This window comes from Dama dama, chromosome 2 (assembly GCF_033118175.1).
Source record: "Dama dama isolate Ldn47 chromosome 2, ASM3311817v1, whole genome shotgun sequence".
Lineage (NCBI taxonomy): Eukaryota > Metazoa > Chordata > Mammalia > Artiodactyla > Cervidae > Dama > Dama dama.
In genome coordinates, this window is record NC_083682.1 from 36,861,957 (window position 1) to 36,883,395 (window position 21,439).

Consider the following 21,439-nt stretch of genomic DNA (forward strand, 5'->3'; position numbering starts at 1 on the left):
TCACCTGCATATGTGCCCACGTCCTCACTACATCAGAGACCACAATTCATCTCCGCATCCATCAAAACATATAGCTGGCGTGTGTTAGACTCTAGGTAAAGGTTAATCAATGAATCTTGCTGAACTCAAGAGTTCACATCTCTGGACTACAGAAAATGGAGCAGGGAGGACATGAGGGCTTGTTAGTTCTAATCTGCACTCTGTAATGAACTCTTTGAGTGACCTTGGGCAAATCATATTTTCTCTCTGGGCTTCAGTTTCTCATATGGCAAATGGATAAATTTACTAGACTTGCATTCTCTTTAGGGTCACAGTCTGTGATTCATCCAAGATGCTCAAGAATCAATGATGCTCCTGATCAGGAGGTACTTAATGCTATAAACTGACAGGGATTTCTTTAAAGGTCTCTCAAGATGATTCCAGCTACAGAACTATATTGCCAAGTGTTCCATCAGAAACAGCACTATACTGAAGCGGGCCATGATTGTCTATGGGTGGTTAAAATAATGCATAAGCGTCAAAGGAGACTTTTTGTTCGCACCAGTTTTCATGTACACATAATCCTTTAAGAGGGCGAATTCTAAGCAAAGATAAACTAACCACAGAGCCGCCCACTTGCAAATTAGCCCATCAGCGACCTCTAGAGGCCATTCTATTTTTTACAGCAATATGAGAAATGAAGAAAACATTCAAAATCTATACATTCATTCTAGTGGAAGGTTTCTAATTAAGTTTTCCATTTAGAGAAAGGAAAATTGATAGTCTATACTTACACAAATTTCACATAGGGTAAAAAATAATCTGACGTTTTCTTAGGTCAGACTTTTAATCAGCTCTGCCTAGGTTGAAAACGAGGTAAGATATACAACTTTGCTCCATTAGTTCAGTAAAAAAATTTAAATAGTGCAGGCAGTATGACTTGAGGGATTTTCTAAAGTCACTCACCTATCAACTCCAACTGCACACCTCCAGGGTTGTCCTTGTATCCTCACATAGTTTTGTAAATATCTCTGTGTTATCTTCTCTAGATATTTTTTTTTTCCTTCTGTGTTTCCTCCGGCTTCCTGTCTCTTTCCACTTTTGTTGGCTCTCCACATTGCTTCAAAATATATTTTTTAAACTTTTTATTTTATACGGGAGTGTAGCCAATTAACAATGTTGTTATAGTTTCAGGTGGACAGCCAATTAACTCAGCCATATACATACACGTATCCATTCTCCCCCAAGCCCCGCTCCCATCCGGTCTGAGCCAGCTCCGTGTGCTATGCGGCAGGACCTTGTTGGTTATCCATTCTAAATATAGCAGTGTGTGCCTGTTGATCCCAAACCCCTAACTATCCTTTCCTCGCATCATTCCCCACTGGCAACCGTAAGTTCATTCTCTAAGTCGGTGAGTCTGTTTCTGTTTTGCAAATAAGTTCATTTGTATCACTTCTTTTTAGATTTCACATATAAGGAATGTCACAGGATATTTCTGCTTTCTCCCTCTAGACTTTCAACTCTTGAACAGTAGGTATTAGCTCCTCAACTCCAGTGCCAAACACCGTGCTTGTCTTAGAGGAGATTTTTAAAAAAGAGTGACAATTCCCATTCCAGAAGTCTGCCATGAGAATAGCACTGAGGCGCTGCACATGAGGCAGCTCATCACGTGAAGCGCCTCTGCCAGGTGCCGTCCAAGTGCCACCGCGTGTCACCGTCCGTCCAGCCTGGCACACTCCGGGAAATAGGGCCGCCTCACCAAGGGCATCGGCAGTGGCTGTGGAAGCAGCCTCTTGCGTGGTGCTGAGCTGGTCTGAAAAATGTACCGCTGGCTGTAGTCAGAGATCAGGTTGGGCAGATAGGATGCCAATGGTGTCAAAAGAAAAATGGATCTGGAGAAACCATGACACTGATTAAAAAGGATTTGTCTTCTCTTTGGGTTTTAGAAGCTCCATAAATGATGGATCTCTCCTACCGTCAGAAGTCTTCATGAAGTTAGAATGTCTACTTGAGATGTCGTTGGAGTTTTGCGTTTATAGCTTGTGAAACTCAAGCAGCGCCTCATTAAATTCAGCATTGGGCACTGAGAATCCTCTAACAGACTTCTGTGTAAACAGAATTGTTTAGAAAAAGGTAATCAAGAGCAACCAGATTAGGATCAAATACAAAGGCATGAGGGAACCTACATTTCTCGTTATGCACACTCATGGCTTACATCGTCTAACTCTGGATTTCAAAACCCTTTCTGAACATTTCAACTTGAATGTTCCACACACATTCCACACTGGCCACATCTAGTATGGAGGCATCATTAACCAAAACCAGTTTTTGTTCTGGAATGTCCTACTTCACATGCTGAGCTGGCACCAAAGTCAGAAACATGAGTCATCTTCATTTCCCCTTTACATGTGACATGAAAACTTCTTGCACTCATTCCCATTTCACCACCATATTTTTAGCTGAGGTCCTCCTCACTTCTCCTCTGGATTACTGACAGTCTTCTAGTTGTTTTTAATTGTTTTCAATATCTAGCTGCCCACCCCTTTTGATCCACCTACTCAACTGCTGCCAGAGCAATAGTCTGAGAAACCATATTTGCTCATTTCTGTCTCCTAAATATCCTTCAAAGTCTCATAACAGCTTACAGGACTACTCACAAATGGCTTAGCTGAGTGTATAAGCGTTTTGTAATTTGAACTTTTTCTCATCTCTCACCATGCCCTGATAAGGATCTGTTTTTTCCCATCTTCCAAAGATCTGTCCAGTGTTCCCTTTGCTGTTTTATGGCTCTTTGCCTACAAACACGTTCTATTCTTTGTTTATAATGTCCTCCCTCCCTTCTTTTCCTTAATAATTTGCATTTTCCTTGCACATACACTGTGAGTTACTCCCTCTTCAATGTCATCCTTGACCTCTCACCCCATGAGACTGTTCTAAATCTCCCATCTCCATGTTTCTTTAGCATGTCTTTTAAACCTCTGCCATCACATGTCACATCACACATGTGTGCATGCATGCTCAGTCGTGTCCAACTCCGTGACCACACAGACTGTAACCCACCAGGCTCCTCAGTCCCTGGAATTTTCCAGGCAAGAATACTGGAATGCATTGCCATTTCTTCCAGGGGTCTTCAACACGTTTTCTGACATATCACATATCACTTATCTTGCAACTAGTTAACGGCCTGCTACTCATTCTCTTTCAGAACTGGTTGATTTTTTACCAGGCACTTTATGGATGACTCCCTGATGTCCTCAGAATAAAAATTTTAAAGAAACCTTAATCCATTTTTGGACTTCCCATTCAGATCACCACAAAGGGAGGGGGTGTATGTCTGTGAATGGCTGATAAGGACAGGGAAGCCTGGCGTGCTGCAGTCCCCGGGGTCACAAAGAGTTGGATACAACTGAGCGACTGAACAACAACAATGCTATACATTTTGCTATACAGTAGAAATTAACTCCACATTGTAAAGCAACTATAGTATATTACAATAAAATAGTTAAAAATAATCTCCAGGATGAGACATCTTAGCACCACATAACAAGTCCTCTATAATCAGTCTCTACCCCCAGGTTGTTCAAACCCTATCCCCCAAGACTAGTGAACCATACTCAGTTCCCGAAACAGTATATCTCTCTGCACATTTTCTTAACTCTGCCAGGAACAGCATTTTCTGATTCTCTCTATTCAGTTTTGAAGATTTTGCTCAATGGCTTGCCAAGAACCTTTTCCTCTCCTGTACCCCAAATCAACAGCCCTTCCGCCAACCATGGTTCTCATTCCACTGTATAGAAATCATCAGTTTCTCTGTCTGGCCCACTGACCCTGAAGGCACTCCTGGGAGGAACTGGCTGCTTTGAGGTTAGGATCCCCAGCACCTACTCCCAGTACTGCTGGCCAGGGAGCCCAGTGGTTAAAAGCTCTAAGCCATAGGTTTTGGAGTTCAACAATGTCCAAGTTCTTCTCTGGCACTACCCAATCAGGTGATCTTAGTGGATAACTGGGGTAAAAATATGTATCTCATAATACTTTTTTAAGAATAAACAAACTATGGTTTATTAATTAGTAAACAAAACCAAGGCGTGATTCTTGCACCTGGCACATACCAAGTACTAACCAAAAGATAGCATGCATTATGACGGGCATTCAGGGACATCACTGAATGAATGAAAGATTGAGTGAGCTGTAAAAACAGATGGTGACTGGTCAGCTGTGTGTCCAAGTCCAGAAAAGAAGGGGGAAAGATACTCCAGATGAGAAAAGCACATGAAGATGTGAAGGCAGGTCATACAGAGAGACAGAGACAGCTGGAAAGGTGGAGTAAGCACTGATCTGAATGCGTGATACTGATGACAACCTCACCTTACTCTTCAAATGCAGGCTGGGTGCTGGACCACAACCAGGGGTCTGGATGACCCCCGAGCTTATTGATACTGAAAATCTAAATGCTCATTCACAATGCTACCAGATGATTGTTTTCTGATCACTCCAGAATAATTAATAGCTGCTCCTCAATTTTCCTTCTTTTACTTTTCACTTCAGTCCCAGGAGGACACTCTCATGGATTGGCTGGGTTCCCGTGGTTAAGATCACCTACTGCTCACCACCCTGACTGCAGCGGCACTTCCCATACCCTCCATGGGACAGACAGAAAAAAAGGTAGTTAAACGGAATGATGCTGTTTTGCAGAGGTGGTGTCTAAGGAAGAGGTACTCCTGGCCGTAAACATCTTATATCTGTATCCTGAATGTCAGTTTTGAAGAAGAAAAAAACTCAGCAGGCTGCAAAGATTCTTATTTAGCTACTGGGCATCCCCAGGGTCAATCACTTGGGTATATTTTTCTCTTTCTCCTCTTTCACTTCTTTTTCTATCCTTTATGTAGTTTCATCCTTTATAAATTGATAGGATTTGCTTTGCTATCGATTGCCTGCTGTTTTCAGAGTTCTGTAGACCCGTCTCTCCTGTTTTTCATGGTTACATCAGCAGTATAGAAATTAGAAGTGGAGCACAATATTACAACCCAGCACACACACATACACACACACGTGTGTGTGCACATGCCCAGGGATGCTCAAACCTGTACACACTTTCAGAATCTATTGCTAGTTTGAAATACCGATCTTACTGAAAAGCTGAAAATGGACTGAACTGAAACATTAGAGGTTCACCCACACAAAAAGTACATGAAGGATCTGTGGAAAATGAATGGTCTTTTTCCTGTTTCTTATACACTGGACCCTGTGGAAGATGACAAACACTTGTATCATGACCTCATCTGCCCCTATTGCTTGGAAGATGCCAAGTCAGCTCCTTCCTCAGAGTTGTGCGAACCAGCTGAACAAGGGAGTTATTTTTCCAAGCATAAAGGCATGAAGTGTCCATGTTTCCAGGAAAACATACTTTTCATGGTCCCCAGTACTCTAGACCTCAACTTATATGAATGTCAGGATCTAATATTTTTCATAATACATACTTTTTAAAATATATTTATACATCTTTCCACCCCAGACAGTGAATTCTCTGTGGACAAAACAATCTCATTTTATCCCTATTCTTTTTAATTTATCAAACAGTTTCATTGTATGCATGATGAGTCAGGCACTACACCAAGTGCTTTCCAAACACTGTAATCCATTTATCCTCATAACACCCTTATGATTTATAAACTTTTATTATCTCTACTTTTCAGAATAAGAATTTAAGACACATAGAGACTAAAGTAATTTTCCCAGGGTAATGAGCTCATAAAAGAGGGTGGATCATATGGCAGTTCTACTTCCAGTTTTTTAAGAAATCTCCACACTGTTCTCCATAGCGGCTGTACTAGTTTGCGTTCCCACCAACAGTGTAAGAGGGTTCCCTTTTCTCCACACCCTCTCCAGCATTTATTGCTTGTAGACTTTTGGATAGCAGCCATCCTGACTGGCGTGTAATGGTACCTCATTGTGGTTTTGATTTGCATTTCTCTGGTGCACTGAGAAGACCCAGAGGAATCGGGTGGAGAGGGAGGTGGGAGCGGGGATCGGGATGGGGAATACATGTAACTCCATGACTGATTCATGTCAATGTATGACAAAAACCACTGCAATGTTGTGAAGTAATTAGCCTCCAACTAATAAAAATAAATGAAAAAAAAAAAAAAAGAAGGTGGAAATGAAAACTAGATGGTGAGGTTCCACGGCCTCTGCTTTGAAGAACTTTTCTTTGCTTTCTTTAATGATTATCACTTACACCCGAAGTGATTGCAGCAAGGACTTCACATATCAGGTGCTCAGTAAATGTTCATGGAGTGAATAATGTATCTGTTCTGATCTTTAAGTTTCTGATGATTTAAATGTTTGTATGTTTATCGTATGTCTCTCACTAATCTCTGAGCTCTCAGAGGACAGGCATCTTGCCTGATTTACAGCTATAATCTCAGCTTCTGAAATTGTGCCTGGAGAAGCACTCAACAGCTATTTGTTCAATAATGAGCAATGAATGAATGAACGAGTCAGTGATTGCTTTAAAGATTTTTTTTTTTAACATGGATCAATTTTAAAGTCTGTATTGAATTTTTACAATAATACTTCTGTTTTATGCTTTGGTTTTTTTGGCCCCAAGGTATGTGGGGATCTTAGCTCGCTGACCATGGATCAAACCCACACCCCTTCCAGTGGAGGGTGAAGTCTTAACTATGTACCACTAGGGAAGTCCTGAGTCAGTGACCTTTCCATTAAAAACACAAATTTCCATGGATAGAAAATATGCCACCATACCCTTTTGTTGTGGTTTTCTATTGCTGTTGTAACAGATTACCAAAAACTTAGTGGCTTAAGAAAAAATATATCTTATAGTTCTGAATGTTAGAAGTACAACATGGATCTCACCAAACTCAAGTAAAAAAGCTGGCCTGACTGTGTAGCTTTCTGGAGGCCCAGAGAAACACCTGTTTCCATACTCTTTCCAGTTTCTAGAGGTCACCTAGATTTGTTTAGATTGTGGCCCAGTTCAATCTTCAAACCTGGCAATACTGTACCTTCCTGTACCTATTACTATAGTCACATCTTTCTCTGGCTAATTCTCCTCTCCTGCCTCCCGTTTCCACGTTTAAGAGCCCCAGTGATTACATCGAGTCCATTTGATAACCCGGGATAGTCATTTGAAGATCAGCTGATTAGCAACCCTAATTCCATCTGCAACCTGAATTCCCTTTTGTCATTCAAAACTAACATTTTTATAGATCAGAGAAATCAGGACGTGGACCTCTTTGGATGGCCATATTCTGCTTTCCATATCTTTCCTCCTTTACAAATTTCTCTGATTCAAAATGTCTATCCCCCTACACTTCATCTACAAATAAATTCTTCTCCTCAATTTTTCTTAACCTCTGCATGGTACTGATCTTTTTCCAAATTGTATTATTCCTGTGTTCATATATATTATTCCCCAACAACAGAAATGGATTTTTGCCGGAAGATATTCTTGCTTGGACAATTCCGTGGACAGAGAAGCCTGGTGGGCTACAGTCTATGGGGTCACAAAGAGGTGGACACAACTGAGCACACACATACACATTATAAAATTCATTGTTTTAAAATATAAAATCCAATGTTTTTCAGTATGTTCACTAGTTTTGCAACCATCACCATGAATTTTGAAACACTTTTATTACCCCCAAAGAAACTCCATACTCATTAGCAATCATTCCGCATTCACTGCCCAAACTATCACCTTCTCCCACCCCACCCAAGCCATAACCATCCACTAATCCAACATATGTCTAGATATGCCTGTGTGCTACATCACTTCAGTCCTGTCTGACTCTTCACAACTCTACGGACTGTAGGCTCCTCTGTCCATGGGAATCTCCAGGCAAGAGTACTGGGATGCCATTTCTTCCTCTAGGGGATCTCCCACACCCGGGGGTCAAAACCGTGTCTCTTAGGTCTTCTGCACTGGCAGGCGGGTTCTTTATGACTAGCACCACCTGGGAAGCCACCTAGATATGCCTGGTCTGGATATTTATAATGAATGGAATCGTACAATACATTGTCTTTGAAAGCTGAATTTTTCACAGGTAGGTTTTCAGTGTTTTCAAGGTCCATCTATGCTGCTTTATATATCAGTATTTCATTCTCTCTTATTGCCCTCAAATATTTCATTAAGTGAAGGAGGTAGGTAAGAGAAGGAAGATGAAAGAAAGATAAAGAAGATGAAGAGAGGGGAAGACAAGGGGAGGGAGGGCTTCTCTCATGCAAAAGAGGCAATATAAGATGCGATTACAGATAGAGGTGAGTGAGGAAAGTGACTGAAATACAGGAATTTAGTCCTGAATAGGTGAGAGAGAGAGAGAGAGAGAGAAACAGCTCATCTAACTAGAGAAAAGTAGGTAAGAATTGTGGTGGAAGCAAGATGAGTTTGGCAGCTAAGGAATTTAGCAAAGGAATTCAGCTGCCTGGTTCTTAATTTTCCTAATGAGACACATATAAAGGAATTGAACTTATTCAACTCTACAAGCGTATATTGTTGACTTATACCATGTCTAGATCTATTTGAAACATTGTGAAGGATCCCTAAGAAGTGAAGTCTATGGCCCATGATATTTAACAGCATGTAGAATCATTAATCTTGTTTTCTTTTTTCCTGAAGAATTTGTATTTTAGGACTTATACAGAATCAGAAATTCAGTCTTGGAGTCTAACTTCCCTGTACACATATATGTTTTCCCTTCTACATAATGCCTAGCGAGTAGGTTTTCAATTTTTGCTTGAATATTTTTAGAGAGAGCAACTCTCTCCTTCCTAGGACAACTATCATAGGTGCTGGGGGAACAGGTTTTGAAGCCATAATTTATCTGGGTTCAAATGCTGTTTCAACCACTTAAAAGCTATGTGACTTTGGGAATCTTTCTGTGCTTAATTTTCTCATCTATGAACCAGGAATAATGAGTATACTTAGCTCAGAGGACTGCTGTAAGGATGCTTTAAGTTAATATGTGTGAATAGTTTAGAATAGCCTGAATATATGGTGTGTTTTATAAATGATAGCTCTAGCTATAAAACAGCAGAATCTATCTTTAAGTTCTTTCTGATCTAGAACAAAATATTGATCTATGTGGCTTCTATCCACAGGTTCTAGTTCTAACTCTTCCTTCCTTGGCCCTGAAGGATCTTAAATTTCTGTCTTATGTACACGTATGAAATCTAAGAATCACAGTTTCTTCTAATCTGGAATACCCTAATCTCCAACACTGACTTGGTGAAATGAGTTTATACTATTCATTCTTATACCCATTGAGTAACACTATAGAATTCCTGAACAAAATATTTTAATAACTGCAGAGTATTTACACATGTGAAGTGAAGTCACTCAGTCGTGTCCGACTCTTTGTGACCCCGTGAACTGTAGCCTACCAGGCTCCTCCATCCAAGGGATTTTCCAAGCAAGAGTACTGGAGTAAGTTGCCATTTCCTTCTCCAGGGGATCTTCCTGACCCAGGGATCAAACCCAGGTCTCCCGCATTGTAGGCAGACACTTTGCCATCTGAGCCACTAGGGAAGTCCTTTACATGTGTAGCTTTACCTTAACTTATGTGGTACTTTTTATTTTGGGGAACATAGTTTTCACTTTTATTATAAATAAAGTCATTATTTAAAGGTTTGGCTGTATCTCTATTTTACCAGACCCAATTGCTATAAACAAAATTATTGTCTAGGGAGGATACAAAATTATTTTCTGTTCTGCCATCACATTCTTACACACAATGAGTTTTGTACAGTTCAGTGGCTCAGTCATGGCCGAGTCTTTGTGGTCCCATGGACTGCAGCATGTCAGGCTTCCCTGTCCATCACAAACTCCTGGAGCTTGCTCAAACTCCATCGAGTCTGTGATGCCATCTAACCATCTCATCCTCTTCATACTGTTTATGGGGTTCTCAAGACAAGAATACTGAAGTGGTCTGCCATTCCCTGCCCTGAGTTTTGGTACTCTTCACTTATTTGAAGGAAATTTTAAATGATATTTTTATGTCTTTAAATTATGTATTTAAAAAATTGACCCAAATTTTTCTGTACAGTTCCTCTCAGAGCTTCACTATGTACATTAGCAATATTAAAAGGGCGAGGGTTATATTTCTATGTCCAGTGCAGCTGCCCATGAAACTACCTTTTCTGTATATGGAACATATTTCAAGGAATTCAGTATCAGAGCATTGAAATAATTCTCCAGGTGCAAAGAGCAGTTTTTTTTTATTCCTGTGTGTGACATCATTTCCTAGGGGATCCTCAGATAAAATTTTAAGTTGTACAACAAAAAATGGTGTTTCCTGCAAGATAATGAAAACAAAACAATTTAACACCTCAGAGGAAAAAAGGTGGGAGGGATTTACCAGAAGATCTATGCTAATAAACACTTAAGGAAGTAAAAATTAACATATGCTGGAACAATTATGTCTTCAATAAATGCTTTCCACAGACCACATGGGAACTCAACAGCATGAGAATATTAATAATCAGAAAACATGAGCACATTTAACTAGAATATAACAAAATTTTAAGGCAGACATTAAGAATACTGCAATTAAATGGTCTCTGTAATCATCTCGCTAGAGTTGAAGAAATTTCACATATGAGACTATATTCTGAATAGTCACAGACAAATAGTATGGAATTTATGAAAAATTGGAACAGGTGTGGTTAACCTTTTAGTTTAGCCACTAGTCCTGGTAGTTCTATGATAAAGAAATCTACCTGCCAATGCAGTAGACATGCGTTTGATCCTTGATCTAGGAAGATCCCTTGGTGAAGGAAACGGCAACCCACTTCAATATTTTTGTCTGAGCAATCCCATGGACAGAATGCCTGGCAGGCTAAAATCTTTGGGGTCACAAAGAGTGACACTACTTAGTGACTGAACAACAATTGCTGCTATGACCCTGGGCAAGTCTTTATAGGCTGTTTCCTCTTTTATAAAAAGGGCATTATAATAGTGCGTGATGCCTTAGAAGAAGCATGAAAAAGTATGTCACATAAACTTCAAATTTGAGTAATCACTATTATTTTCTGATTATACATGGAAAAAACTGGAAGAAAGTAAAGACTTTTTCTGCATATTCAGAAAGAATATAATTCAAACAGAAATAATGTCTTCATACTTTTTTTATTCTCTCCTTACTGGACCAAAGCAGTATTTGCTCATCTGTATAAACTCAATTATGGAAGCATTTCTTGAACATTTTCTATGTGTTCAAATCTGGATTAACAACTGTCAAATAATATGAAAATTCTGTGACTAGTATCAAAAAAATACAAATCTGACTCCTTTCCTTGATCTTTTGGGGCTTCCAGGTGGCGCTAGTGGTAAAGAACCCATCTGCCAGGAGATGGTTCAGGAGATGCAAGAGACTAGGGTTTGATCCCTGGGTCAGGAACATTCCCTAGAGGAGGAATTAGCAACCCACTCCAAAGCAACTTAGCACTAGCACTTGCTCTTTTAAGAACTAAAGAGATTTGGACAAGTCACTTTGTTTCTCAGATACTCCATTTTACTAACCTATAAAAATAACTTTAATAACAAATGTGTCCTCTCAGTCTTCTTCAAGGGACAAATCAGATAATGTACAAGAAGACATTTCATAAACTACATGATATTTTCAAATGTAAGTGATCATTCCAGGAAATTTAGAAAAAAAAAGACTTGAGTTTTGGTTCTAACATGGTCACAAAGTTCCTTTGTAATGAAATTGCTTAAAATCTAATTGGGAAATATTTTTCCTCCTGTTCCTAGAAGATGTTCACCCAAGCATGCAGTCCTTAGATAAGCCCTCACAGCTCCTTTTCCAGTCTGACTCAGATCTTTTCTTGCTTCTTCTTTCATATCCATGAATCAAAACTGCACCACCTCCCGTCTAATTTCTTCGCTGAGTGATGCTGTTAATTGCTGTCATTATACAATATGCCATCCATGATGAAACTTACCCCAGTGTCCCTGGATTGGAGCAGTATCTACGGTGTTTGCACTGCGGCTTTGAAGTACCACTCAGACAAGGTGTAAAATATAGTCCCTCAACCCGTTAATGTTGAACTTAAACCATGTAACTTGCTTAGACTAATGACATGAGGAAGTTTCAAGATACCAAGTCTAGCCAAGGTCTCAAAAGACAGCATGTGTTCTTATTGTTTTCCTTTGGGTTCTGTGATCCACCACCAGAAAAACATGCCCTAGGTACCTCTATTCCAAAGAGCACATGGAGGCCTACAGAGGATGTTAGGAGTATATTTAAATTTTAAGAAACTGTTGAACTTTTCTATAATGGCCACACTTTTATATTTCCATCAGCAATAGATAAGCATTTCAGTTGCTTCATATTGTAGATATATAATTTTACATCTTTTTAAATTTTAGTCATTCTAATGAGTGTATAATAGTAGCTCATTTGTGATTTAAATTTTCATTTTCCTGATGACAAGATGTATGAAGTGAAGTAAAAGTGAAAGTCGCTCAGTTGTGTCCAACTCTTTGCGACCCCGTGGACTGTATAGTATATGGAATTCTCCAGGCCAGAATACTGGAGTGGGTAGCCTTTCCCTTGTCCAGAGGACCTTCCCAACTCAGGGATCAAACCCAGGTCTCCCACATTGTAGGCGGATTCTTTACCAGCTGAGCCACAAGGAAAGCCCAAGAATACTGGAGTGGATAGCCTATCCCTTCTCCAGCGGATCTTCCAGACCCAGGAATCGAACTGGGATCACCTGCATTGCAGGCGGATTCTTTACCAACTGAACTATGAGGGAAGTATATAGTCCACAGGGTTGCAAAGAGTCGGACAAGACGTATAGCAAATTCAAATATGCTTATTGGTCCTTTACAAATCCTCTTTTGTATGGTATCCGTCCAAATCTTCTGCCTGTTTTTCCTTATTTTTGTCTTCTTCTTATTGAGTTATATTTTAACTTATTCTAGGTACAGTCCTTTATCAGATATCGATTAAACACACACACACACACAGATGGGACACGTAAGTTGGACTCTACAGTCACAGATATCTGAACCTCTGCTCTTTCTCTCAATTTGCTTTCTTTTCTTCAGATTGCTTGCATTCAATACATTATTTTCATGTTCACTAATTCTCCCATCTTCAAGTTTTTGAACTATCTGATTTTTTAAAATTTTAGTTATTGTACCATGGCTGATTCATATCAATGTATGACAAAACCCACTGAAATGTTGTGAAGTAATTAGCCTCCAACTAATAAAAAAAAAAAATTAATTAATTAATTAAAAAAAAATTTTAGTTATTGTACCTTTCAGTCTAGGATTTCTTATTTCCTTTTTTAACAGTTTCCAGCTATCTGTTAAGATTTCCTATCTGCTCAACAAAACCATTTTTAACTCTTTATACTTATATTCTTTTAATTATTAACCATCTTTGCAATAGATGTCGAAGTCTGTCTATCAATGCAACATCTGTAACCCATCTGAGTCATTTCAGAAAGTAGCAAACTTGTAAGTCTCCATTTAAAACAGCTGTCTTTCAAGGTCAGAGTCCTTTCTCATCTCTGCCTGATTTATGCTGGGACCCTCGTTTCCCCTTCATTTGCATATTATAATGAAAGCAAGAGATTTAGGCAACATTTGTGCACAGATTTGGGTTTTTCCCTCCTTTTATATTTCCCTTATTTCTAAGGCATCATCCAGTCCTGACCTGTCCTTGTCAACTCAAGCTCATTGAGCTGCGGTTTTCTGCTGCCATGATCAAGAGACTATGTAACACTCTTAGTCCTTAATTGTTGCAGCTGAAGTTTTTCAAGAGTAAATGCTTTTCCTGATTCTATCTGCTTTTTTATATTCCAGTGGTTACATTTTTTTCTATTATAGAAGTATAGTTGATTTACAATATTGCATTAGTTTCAGGCATATAGCAAAGTGACATATAGATTTTTTTCAGATTTTTTTCCATTATAGCTTATTAGAAGATAATGAACACAGTTGTTCAGTTGTGTCTGACTCTTTGTGACTCCATGGACTGTAGCCCATCAGGCTCCTCTATCAATGGGATGGGATTATCTCAGCAAGAGTACTGGAGTGGGTTGCCATTTCCTCCTCCAGGGGATCTTCCCAACCCAGGGATCGAACCCACATCTCCTAAGGCTCCTGCAGGGGCAGGCGGATTCTTTTACCACTGAGCCAGCTGGGAAGTCTATAGTTTCCTGTGCTGTACAGTAAATCCTTGTCATTTATCTCTTTTATATACAGTGATGTCTATCTGTTAATCCCATATTCCTAATTTATTCTTACTCCATTTTCTTGCAGCAAATAAATATATAGACAACTAGACAGTGGCCAGTTAGCACCATGAGTTGGAAGAGTTTGGTCATTCATCAGGGTGTTTTACAGAGGATACACAGATAGATGGTTAGCTGAGTGGGCTACTTAACTGGAGGTCTATTAATAGATATCCATTTTATTACTCCCTCCATTTTATCTGAAGAATATAAGGTTTGGAGTGACAGTTACCCCAAGTTCATACAAGTGGCCTGTGCCCACATGACATAGTAACCCATGTCCTCTTTCTGATCCTGAGCTTCTTATATAAACAATATTTTATTGAAAGACTATTTTGTATTCTGTGTCTCTTTTAGGGCACAAAAATAGTTTTTTCTAAGTCACTATAGAAAAACATGTCTGAGAAAATTCAAAAGGTGATTTTTTTTTTAATATCTGGTGTTCAATTAGTAAACAGATGAAGTCAATATATGGTAAATTAGATAAAAAATGCACCAGGGACCCTTGTAATGCAGCTGAAAATTGCATTTACCTCCATGAAGCAATTGACTGAATGATGTTTTTCAACATAATACAGTTAAATCGAAATTATACCTTACAGACATTGGCCTTTCTATTTCTTTTGCTATAATGAAAGTCAGCCAACTCATTCATTTCCTCTCGTACTAAAACATGTATCTAAATGACTAAATACACACTGCATTTGACTGGATAATTATATGAATTTGACTTTAGAAAATTTAATACCAGCAAAAACATCCTCCTGAGTTACAAACTTGGCATTCATCTCTAAAGTCTATAATAGTAAAAGGGTATGTACTTCTACCTGTATCTACCTATCTAAATATCAGTATATTAAAACCAATCAATCCTAAAGGTAATCAACCCTGAATATTAATTGGAAGGACTGATGCTGAAGCTGAAGCTCCAATACTTTGAACACCTGATGTGAAGAACCACCTCATTGAAAAAGACCCAGCATCATCTGGGAAAGATCGAAAACAAAAGAAGAAGAGGGCAGCAGAGGATGAGATGGTGAGATAACATCACCGACTCAATGCACGTGAATTTGAGCAAACTCCGGGAGGTAGTGAAGGACAGAGAAGCCTGGCATGCTGCAGTTTATGGGATCGCACAGTTGGACATGACTTAGCAGCTGAACAATGACAAAATTTTTACTTTATTTTTGTACAGTGACTTTGGAAACTAGTTTATGACACATAAGATTGACAATTCTCTTCAACCAAATTTTTTCATTCTACAATTTTCACTTATGGTAAGGTTCCAAGATTAATAAATACTTAAAATTAGAAGATATTTCAAATAACAGCTAGTCCATTTGTTTCCAGTCTTGGAATCCTATTTTTCTAGTGATCTTTTAGTTAGTACTTGTATTCTGGAAGTGATTTTCAAATTTTCAAAAGAAATCTTGAAAATACTATATTTATTTCATTTACTGTCCATAAGATAGAAAAAATAATCAAAAGAAAGTGAAAAGTGTTAGTCGCTCAGTTGTGGCAGATTCTTTGTGACCCCATGGACTGTAACCTGCCAGGCTCCTCTGTCCATGAAATTTCCAGGCAAGTATACTGGAGGGGGTTGCCATTCCCTTCCCCAGGGGATCTTGCTGACCCAGGGATCAAAGCCAGGTCTCCTGCATTGCAGATAGATTCTTTCCCATTAAAGAATACTGATCTAATTCCCTTATATCACTGTCAATTTTACAGATATAAACAGTAAGATAACTACCTTCTTGAAGACTTAAAAAAAAAAAAAAGGCATTTCAAAATCTGGAGCTGCCTATATTTGACATATTACCTGAAACTGTAATTGATTATCAGCAATTACTCTCTATAAATACTCAAAAACACAAGTGGGCAGTGAACCTATTAGGTGTCATGTATATGAGAAGACTCAAAAGATTTTTGAGACATACATGTGCTGGCTTCCTAGATAACATAATATGAATTGAAGTGGTGATCTACCATCCTTTAGTCTAAACTCGTATTTTTTGTCACTCATCTATCCCAACTAGTTTTAAGGATCATGTTGAGACCATACAATAAAAATGTCAAAACACCAATCCTAGAGGAGATGTTCACACATTTCCTATTCATCTAGGGAGATTATCCCCTGCTTGCTTTATTTAACTTCTGTTATAGAGTTACTCATAGTCCATAATTTGTGGCATATTATAACCATTGCGTTCAGTATGACCTTAAATTGCATTTTCTTTACTTAAAATCCCAGGTTTCCATACATATATCCTCTCTCACCACTTTAAAGTGCTAGTAATAGCTTACACATATAAATGTATCTATATACCTTACATATTGCTGACAGCAGTATATGCATATTAATTATAAAATATTCTTTGCTTAAAAATAAATTACATAAAGTATCAAGTCATGATGGAATTATCACAAAACAACACAGTCATGTAATTACTTTTACTAGACAGCTCTTGAAACAGAACATTACTAGCAGTCCAAATATCCCCTAATTCTCTCTTCTGATTTATACCTCATTTACTTCTCCCCAAACCACCACTATCCTGAATTAAATCACAGTTTCATACATTCATATGGATTGGAATTTTCCAAGTGAAAAATTTCCTAATTATACTTATAATTTATTTAATATTTATAGGACTATCCAGACTTTTTTTTTTGTAACTTTATGTCAGTTTGAAGAATTGTGCTTTTCTCAGAATTTATCCAGCTTATATAAATTTTATCTGAATGTAATACTTTATTCATGATATATAATTATTATTTTAATGCCTATGAGTTCTGTAGGAATACTCACTTTTCTGGAATGATGTTCACTTTTAATTTCTGATGTTGTTTTTAATCTTCTCTTCTTTATTTATTAATTCTTCTTTGCCCAGAGGTTAATAATTTATTTTGGTCTTCTCAAAGAATCAACTTCAGATTTAGTTAATTTTCTATACTCTTAATAAATTTGTGTTTTTAGTTTCACTTAATTCTTTTTCCTTTGCTTTTTTAATTTTTATTATCCTTTTGATAATTCCTTGCAATGATACTTAGATAATTGATTCTCAACCTTTTTCATTTCGTCACATTTTAAACTCCCTCTTTTTTTTTACTTTTACCCTATAAGTTTTTGATATGAATGTTTTAATCAACATTCAATTGAAACTATTCTCTTATTTCTACTTTAAGTGAACTACAAGTTATTTAGACACTTAATTGACAAATGCTTAGGAATTTTTATCTTCTCAATATTGATCATAAACTTATTTGTACTGTGATCAATGAATACTCTGTGGATTTCAATACACAGAATTTGCTGATATTTGCTTTGTGGTCCAGGATATGGTAGATTTTGATAAATATTTCACAAGCATCTGAAATATATATATATATATGGTAGAATTACAGATTTGAGATGGAGCATTCTCTCTCTCTCTGTATGTATCTATGTATGTGTATGTATATATATATATATATATATATATCAATTAGTATGGCTTTAAATCACAGTTACCATATTCTATATTCAAACTGATGTTTTTGCTTATTTTATCAGTTATGAAAAACATATGATTAACTCTACAATACTACTCTGGACTTATTTTAATTATATTCCCATCAATTTCTCATTTTATATTTAAACGTATGTTATTACACCTACTCAAAAGTATAACTGCTGGATCTACCTGAAAATTGATTCTTTATAAAAGATTCCTTTTAACCACAATAGTTTGCTTTGTATATTAAATACATTTTTTAATATATAGCAAAATCAGATTTCTTTTGATTAATGATCACATAGTATAACTTTCCATATCCTTTCGCCTTTCTGTAACTTTATGCAAGGTATGTTTTTAGTAGGGGCTTCCCAGATGGCTGTGTGGGTAAAGAATCCATCTGCCAATGCAGGAGACTCAAGAGACATGGGTTTAATCCCTGGGTTGGGAAGGTCCCCTGGAGCAGGAAATGGCAACCCACTCCAGTATTCTTGCCCTGGGAAATCCCATGGACAGAGGAGCAGTTGTGAACATCTTTGCATTAACACCCATTAATGGATCATTTTCAAATAAAAAATTACCAGTATATTTACTTTAAATACATTATCAAACTATTTTCTTTCTATTCATTACTCCTACTTCATGTTTTTCTTTCTCCTTGAATTATAATTTCATTTATCTTAAATCATATTATATAAGAGATATTTGAGAATTTTTAAATTATTTTAGTTTTTATCCTAGAGTTTGGAACATACATTCTTGATATATTAAAATATAATCTAATTTAGATAAGAATCTTAGAATATGATGTCAATTATCTTCCTCCCAATGTGCTTTCTTTTGGTATAGGTCAATTCCATATATATATTAATATATTTTGTAAATCTCACATTTATTTAGCTTCACTCACATAATCACCTTTTCTGATGGTCTTCATTTTCTACTACATCTCTGAACATGCATAAAAGATCATTATACCCTTACCTGAAAAAACACCTTTTAGTAGTTTGTTTTATGCAGTTCTACTCATGATTAATTCTGCCATATTTTGTTTGACTAAAATATGATTTTGCATTAGTTTATATATAATATAACTGATGAGCATAGATTTATACATAGGCAGTTACTTTCTTTATTACTTTAAATATACTATTCCATTTTTTACTGGCATTCATTGCTCTTTGTGGGAATTAAGCTCTATGTTTTATATTATTCTATTAAAAATATTTATATTTGTTTTAAAATGTTTTCTTTTTGCTTTTTTTTCAATACAACATACATACCAGTTTTTCATTTATCTTGATTTAAATTAATAGTAGTTTTTAGGTGTGCATTTTGATGCCCTTTCTAGTTTAGGAAATGAACAGCCTTTGTTACTTCAAACAAAAGAACTAAAAAGGATTATAAGAGAGTACTCTAAAATCATATGCCAATAGTTTGGATAACCTGTTGATAGATGAAATAGACAAATGCCAAGGAGCACAAAAAACTTACCAAAACTAAATCACAAAGAAATAGAATATCTAAATAAGCATACGTCAGTTACATTCAAGTAAGGAGATTCAATTAGTAATGAAAAGAAATCTCCCAACAAAGAAAATTCTTAAATCTGATTACATGATAGGGAATTGTATCATGCATTTAAAGAACTAAAATCAATTCTCATTTAACTTTAAACAAAACTGAGGGTACATTTTCTTACTTATTCTTTGAAAACAGAATTACTCTGATACCAAAGTCAGATAAACTAACCATTAGAAAAGAAACTACAGAGCAATATACTTTATGAATATTGATACAAAACTCCTCAACAAAATTCTAGCAAGCCAAATTCAGTTGCATATTAAAACGGTTACACAGTGACCAAGAAGGATTTATTCCTGCAATGCAAGGACAATTCAACACAGAAAAATCAATCAAGGTAATTCACATTAACAGAACGAAAGGAAAAAATACATGAATATCTCAACTGATGCAGAAAAAATATCAGACAAAATTGAAATCCTTTTCATGATTAAGAAAGTCAACAAACTAATAAGACTGGAAGGAAGCCACCTCAACATAGTTTTTTTTGTTTGTTTGTTTTTGTAATGTATAAAAGTCCACAGCTAACCGTGTCCTCGATAATGAATGACTTAAAATTTATCCTCTAAGATCAGGAACAAGGCATATATACCTACTCCTACAATTTCTTTTCAACATATAGCAGTGGAAATTCTAGCCAGAACAAGTAGGGAAAGAAAGAGAGAGAATGAAAGAAAGAGTATCCCAATCAGAAAGGAACAGCTAAAATTATTTGTTCACAGATGACATGATTTTATATGTGGAAAACTCAGTGCTCTACTAAAAATCTATTAGGTAATAGGTGAATTCAACACACTGGTAGGATACAAATCAACATATAAAAAATCAGTAATGTTTTCATACATTAAAAATAAACTATCAGAAGAAGAGATTACAAAAACAATCCCATCTATAATAGCATCACAAAGAATAAAATACTTAGGCATAAACCTAACTAAGGAAGTGAAAGATTTGTACATTGAAATCTATATAACATCGACGAGAGAAATAAGATGCAAATGGAAAGATACCCAAGTTCATGGATTGGGAGAATTCACGTTGTTAAAATTATCATACTATCCAAAACTATCTGTAGGTTCAACACAGTCCCTATCAAAATCTTAATTTCATTTTTTATGAATAGGAAAAAATCCTAAAATTCATCTGAAATTCTTAAATTCAAATTCATATTGAATTTGTTATCTAGGATAAAAATATCCTAGATACCAAAATAATCTTGAGAAATAAAAATAAAGCTGAAGACCTCACACTTGCCAGTTTCAAAATATTACAAACTGCAGTAACCAAACAGTATGATACTAGCACACAGAGTGAAAAATATGAGAGAACAGAGCACAGAAAGAAAACTTACCGTCAGATGAGCTTAGTCAAGGGTCCTAAACTACACAGTGGGGAATGTGTTCTGAGAAACTAGACATCTACTTGCAAAAGACAAAGTTTGACCCTTTACTTATACTGTATAAAAATTAATTTAAAATCAATTAAAGATTTAAATGTAAGACCTGAACCTATAAAATGTCCAAAAGAAAACTTAGGGGGAAAGTGTCATAACATCAAAACATTCGATTTGGAAATGATTTCTAGGATGTGACACAAAAGTATAGGAGACAAAAGTAAAAATAGGACTACATTAGACTTAAAAACTTCTAGGTAGCAAAGGAAACAATCAACGGGATGAAAAGGAGAAAATAATAGCAAATGAAGCAACTGACAAAGGATTGATCTCGAAAATATACAAGCAACTCCTGCAGCTCAATGCCAGAAAAATAAATGACCCAATCAAAAAATGGGCCAAAGAACTAAACAGACATTTCTCCAAAGAAGGCATCCAGATAGCTAATAAACACATGAAAAGATGCTCGACATCACTCATCATCAGAGAAATGCAAACCAAAACCACAATGAGGTACCATTACACGCCAGTCAGGATGGCTGCTATCCAAAAGTCTACAAGCAATAAATGCTGGAGAGGCTGTGGAGAAAAGGGAACCCTCTTACACTGTTCGTGGGAACGCAAACTAGTACACCATTATGGAGAACAGTGTGGAGATTCCTTAAAAAACTCGAAATAGAACTGCCATATGACCCAACAATCCCACTTCTGGGCATACACA